General features: G+C 43.1%; 1 long non-coding RNA gene across 1 annotated transcript in view; it reads left to right on the top strand.

Annotated features, from left to right (window-relative positions):
• The window catches only part of LOC116847156, a 64,555-nt gene that overhangs the window by 34,801 nt on the left and 23,490 nt on the right, over positions 1–6,264 (top strand). The gene's annotated exons all lie outside the window — the stretch shown is intronic.

Below are 6,264 nucleotides of genomic sequence, written 5' to 3'. Positions count from 1 at the left end.
TCTCTCTCTCTCTCTCTCTCTCTCTCTCTCTCTCTCTCTCTCTCTCTCTCGTCTCTCCGCACATTGTAGATTAGGCCAAATTGAACACTAAACTCCTCTGCCGTTTTGCAAACAATCACATAAAACTTTGAGTTATCAATCAAAGAAGATCAGCGAATGATCACGCACGATAGATGAGCTGTAACAGTGACACCTGCGGTCATATGCTGCTGGTAAATGAGCTCAAACTGAATATTCCATACCATTTTGCAAACACAACTACGTAGATCTCTCTTTGAGTTATTAATTGAAAAAGAAGATTATCAGATCGCAATAATGCATCAATGTTCTTTCACCAATAACAAAAAATCTGCGTAGTTACTTGCAAAATGGTGGAGGACTTTTGTGCAAGGACAGGCGTTCATGGGTCGTCCAAAGTGGATTTTAATTGCGTGTTGTTCGAAATTATTCACGAATACATCAGTCAAATGTTATTCATGAGACCGAATGGAAATCGCTTAGCGCTGCTCAGAGACACAGATTCGAAACGCAATGTTGAGAAATCCATGCGTCTTTCGGGCATGTGATGTTTAGGTGTTTTTTAATACGCGCCCGCAAGCCCGCGCGTTATCAAGGCGATAACCTTACGCAATTAACCGGCAACTTTGTGCGATTACGGGAATGATTACGCTGTTGCTACGTCACCACGCTCGGTAGCCAACATGCACGAATCCCTGCAACACTTTTTACACCGCGTTCGGCGTGCCGCTGGCACACCGCAAGCGACGGATATTTTTAGATTTATAGCGTGAGTCAACGCGCGCGCGCGCGCGCGCGCGGGGCGACGATTCACACGTAACGCATCCCATTCTCTTTCTGGTAGAGCGTCTTGAAAAGTGCGGGCGAACTTTATCATTTCCACGTAACTTCAGGTCTATTAACGTCCTCGCGGCATTCTCATCGGCGGGAGCCTCGGCCGAAACCGCCTTCGGGAAGAGTCGAAGCGAGCCGCCTCGACATCATCATCGTTAATCATCCCGCACTCGTATCGACGCCGTCATCTTTCGGATATTTCGCGACTTCTGACCGCGCGGAAATCCCCCGCGTTTAATAGTTGCTTTAACCGCGTGAATTACCGCGGTGCATACCGCTTCCGCGAGATATTCGCGACGGGACGTCTATTCGAGCGCGTCGCGACAATAGAATGTCTCCGCTTCTCTTTGAGGCGGCTTCGACGCGGAGTACCCTCCAGAAGTCCCCTGGTCTTGATTTAAATGCGCGCGGGGACTTTGGTGGCGCTGCACATGCACTTGTATGCGTGCTACTAGAATAGCAATGGTAAGTTATTTTCAGGTGACACTTCGGAGCGGATTCGTGCGAGCAGTGTCACTCATAGACCCTCGCCGCCTGTGGCTAACGCGCGCGCGTTAGCTTCATATGAGCCCCGTCGGGAGTTTTATATATACATATTTCCCGCGCGTTTTTCACCCGGCGAAAAATCCTCTAGACTTTTTCTCGGCCGGGATCTCGGCGAGATCGTTCTCCGCACGCAAAGAGAGGATAACGCGAGATTTAATGTACCAAGAGCCCCGCCGCGAGACGCGCGCTGACGGAAGATGTCATTCTCATTCACGAATATTTCGCCGCCGAGAACTACCTCGCCGTCGGCGGAAGGCGAAAGCGTATTGTCCCGAGCGGAATTAATTACTAGGTTGTTCAAACATATAAACGAGACTTTCTAATTTCCTGCTCAGCTGACGAATGTTTCGTAATGTTGGCCATACCAAACTATTCCTTGATCGTTCCTTTATTCGCTCCAACGGACAATCGCGCGGTCACATGTTGTTTGTAAACATGACCAACGCATGAGTGAGCAAGAGATACCATTATATCGTGAGATACGCTGCGCAGCGTGTTGTTATTAAATTTTTAGCAAAAGAAAATATCAATCAGAATTTACGAAAGACTTAAGAAACAGCTTACAAATAATTGTCTGTCAGGGTCTCAAGTCCCTAAGTAGAGTGATTATATTTAGACAAGGACTTTAAAAGTTATTTAGAATGTGCAAGATTAGAACTCACAAACAAAACTCTTCTTCGATAAGAATATAAAAAAACTTGAAGAAAGAGTGACGCCAACATGTGCCCCATTTCTGGACAGTGAAAAGTGTACTTAAAATAGATATCAAATTAGAGGCCCTGATGAATTGGTTAAGATATAAATTTTAGAGCCAGTGTACCGTTCCAACTCTACGGTCCAAAAAGGTTCCAAATTTTAGGCTACTTTTTTTATGTTTCTTTAGCAAAACTGTACGGATTTTAAAAATTCAAAATACTATACAATAAAATTAAATAAAATAACATAAACAAATGTAAATGAATGGAGGAAAAGTAAATTTCAACTTATTGGGAAAGTAAATACCGGAATTTCATTGGTTCAACCGGAAGCGCAATAAATTTTCTTCTGAATCATTTCAAAAGTTCAATTTTGTTTGATCGAACTTTTAAAATAGTTAAGCAAAAACAATTTGAGTATTTCTAATGTTTTTGAGTAGGTTAAGGTGCATTTTCCTATGCATTTCATGTTCCAAAATCAACTGGAAGTTGATGTTCCAATGATTGAATTTTCTACTTCCGGTCAGTGTGGAACATGGAATTTATATCATTAAAATCTTTATTTAATTTTATTAAATGTAACATTTTGAATTTTTAAAATCCATTAAGTTTTGCTAAAGAAAATCAGTTTGAAAGTAGCCTAAAATTTGGGATCTTTTTGGATCGTAATGTTGGAACTTGGCGGCTCTAAAACTTACATCTTTGTAATTAGCTTATCAAAGCCTTTAATTTGACGCCCATTTTAAATACATTTTTCACTGCTCAGAGTTGGGATACATGGCCTATGGATCAGTGGCATCACTCTTTGGCGAAAATGCCTCGAACTCTAGCGAAAAATAATAGCTATAATGTCTTTCTAAATGAGTATTTTTTTTACCGTAAATAATTTTTTATTTACCGTAAAATTAACGCGACACGCGAATTTTCTTCTTGGCCTACCTTTCTTCATGATTTTGTCATGTTAATTATGCAGCCACTTATTAATTGTTAGAATGGAAGGAAAGTTCTTGCAATATTTGACAAATGTGTACTTGATTGATCACAAGTGTCATTTTATGGACAGTACCTTTTATTTCGACGTATTCGACGCGGAAATGTTGAGCATGAATTTTCTCCCTATTCTGACATTACTGATCAGGGGCCTTAATACTCTGTTATTTCTAAAAAAATTCATTATCCTGGACCTTATTTTCCCGCGATACCTTCCTACCTTTGCGCGTATTTTCCTGAACGCGCATCGAGAGCCGATACAAGTCATCGCGTTATTATTGCGCGTACATCTATGCACACGCGTACACACACACACACAAACGCGCGCGCGATTACTACACACGGGCATTCACGCGAATTGCAGGTAACGCGCATCCGTCCGCCGCTGCATGATCAAAAGCGGAAAAATATTTTACAAAACACTTCGCTTTTGATCCCACGCGAGCAGGACGAGTGCACGTTGGTACACACAAATGCGAGCAACAAGCGATGCAATTGAGGCACACAAGCATACCGCGGACCTGTTGCGCGTCATTCATTTCACTACTGATTCGGTCAATGTCTGTTAAACCAGCAATCAGCCGGCGCAGTCGATAAAGTTGACAGATATTAACAGGAATCAACGAGAATCAGCGATGCGCCTTTAATCATCTTTGACCGCTGGAAAAAAGCGTTTCACGGCGGAACAACGATTGATGGCTCGAAAACGGTCGCGCGAGGATAGAGTGTTTAACGCATTGACTCGTAACGCGGCAGCGTTTGACCCTTTGTGCATCGCCAGCTCTCTAGCTGCGAGCGACGTTACAATACTCAAATTAATATTAAAAATCACGGAATCGAGACGCTCGCTCGCTCGTCCCCGCGACCGGTGCGTGAGGATTTTTCCCAACGGGCGTCTATCTCGACGGGAATTCGGCACCTCGAGGCGCGTACGACGTGACGAAGTGAAAGACTATGCCGGCTATCGGAAGCTTTGGCAGTGGCTCACGGTCACGTGGTTTGAGAAAGAAAGTGCAACGAGTGGCGGCCTGCCAGTGTTATTTTCGCGACGTTTTTTTCCATTAACGCGGCCCTCGCCCTCTCCCTCGATGATCCATCGTCGATGCGCGCAAACGGGCGCAGGAGATCACCTCTGAGGCATCCGCTCGAGAAACGTTCCAGGAGCCCCTGAGATTCCCCAAGACTTGCGAGAAGAGTTTACCACCCATGTTGCGGTCCTGACATACGAGAAATGCGACGTATCGGATGTTCCTCGGCGCGATCGGAAACGAATGGGGCGAGCGCAAATCGCTCGCTCGCGATCGCGAACGCAGACGACGAGGGGCAGCCTCGGCGGGGTGGAAAAACGGAAGGAAGAATCGCTTAATTCGCACGCTCCGCCCGGATATGTAAATTTAATAACGCCAATTTGGTGGTGGCTGCACCTCGTGCGATGCAGGACAGTTTACATGTGCCGCCTGTGCATTATGCATGCGTATTGTGTACACCTGTTGCCCCAAATCACGGTTCGCCTCTTGCGGAAACCTAATACCGCATAATTGCGCTTTGAACGCAAACAAAGCGACGGCGACGCCCGTGCCGCGGTGGAAAGGGCTCGCGCGCAAAACATAACTTTAAATTATCCTCCTCATGCGTTATTAATGAGGCTCATTTTCGCGAGAACGTCTCTGCGCGCCGGGTATTAAAATTCAAATTGTCATTAATTAACGCGACTGCGGCTCGTTCGCTCGCTCGCTCGCTCGCTCGCTCGCTCGTTTGCTCACTCGTGCACGCGCGCGCGCGCGCGCGACTCGTTCCCCGATTTGCGTTTTGCGACGCATCTCGCAACGAGTTCGGCGAGTTCGACGCGTACAGTGTGTGCATAGGAAATATGCGCCAAGTGCCAATCGATACGGACTTATAAGCGGATTAGCTCGAGCCGAACGTGAAGAGCATGCCAACGTTGGCCGCTCGCCCGGCAAACCCCCGAGTGCTCGTCGCGCGATTAATATTTCGATCGCGGCGAATCGCGCCGAATTATCAGCCGCGCGCGCGTCGCACATCGGCGAATAATGATAACGAGTTTTCCCGACGCTCCCGAATATTTAGAACGAACGCTGAGTCCCATTTTCTTTCGCCTTTCCGACCGGGTATCTCCCGCGATTAGGGTGACCGACTCTTACGCTCGTATCGACAGTTGTCATTTGACACTTGTCTCACGTGAGATACTCAGTTCTTTTATTCAGAGACAGATCCGGATTTTCCAGTTGAATTGTATAACATATGTGACATTGTTTTTGTAATGGTGAGACTCAGCTGGAAAACTCGTTCACCTAACTCTGAACTCATATTTGAGTATCTTACTTGAGACATGTCTCAAGAAACGACTATTAGTACGGACTTTGATCAGTCAGTTTTGGGATATCGATCTTAAAAATTCGAAACACAACTAAGAAAATTGAGATTTTTCCATTGATTGGTATATAATATTGTAATATTAGCTTATGTACGCATGTCTTTGGTCATTATATATGTATAATATATATGTATTTTAACACATTAACTTTTTTAATAGTAAGGTTGAGATGGATAGATTGAGTAAATAAGATACACGTAAGTAGCTAAGTGAAATGTTTATTATGTCAACATATAAACAATTAGAACATATAACAATTAGAACACAGCTTTCTATTACCTTTCAATGTAAACCATTAGTATAAAACTAAGACTGATAAAATTTTTTAAATAAAATAAAAAAATAGTCATCAGTGGAACATACAGGATATAAGAGATCAACATAAAGTGCACTTGTTTCTACTCAAATAACACGTGATAATAAAACTGTATATTATTTATCTCGAAATTATAGAAAGCTTCTTTTTAGAATAACTAACAGTAAGATTTGAAGAGGCAAATAAGGAACAAGCACGGATGTCTTAGTGCTATTAAATACTAATATTACTTTTATATAATATTAATATGATAGTGGGAGGATAATTATGTCCAGTATGTCAAACGCATGTATCATCGAAATTTTTCTTCGATTAATGTACGCGGCGAATTTACCTTTCATACTTAGACTTTTTTCGCAACATATATAATGAATCTATTTGAGTCATAGGTTTAATGGGTTTTGGGAATTTTAAATATATATATATATATATATATATATATATATATATATATATATATATATATATAT

This window comes from Odontomachus brunneus, unplaced genomic scaffold (assembly GCF_010583005.1).
Source record: "Odontomachus brunneus isolate Ranch 3 - 2012 unplaced genomic scaffold, Obru_v1 Obru_scaffold_074, whole genome shotgun sequence".
Taxonomy (NCBI): domain Eukaryota; kingdom Metazoa; phylum Arthropoda; class Insecta; order Hymenoptera; family Formicidae; genus Odontomachus; species Odontomachus brunneus.
Note: the sequence above shows the minus strand (reverse complement) of the source record. Positions and strands in the feature narration are given on the sequence as shown.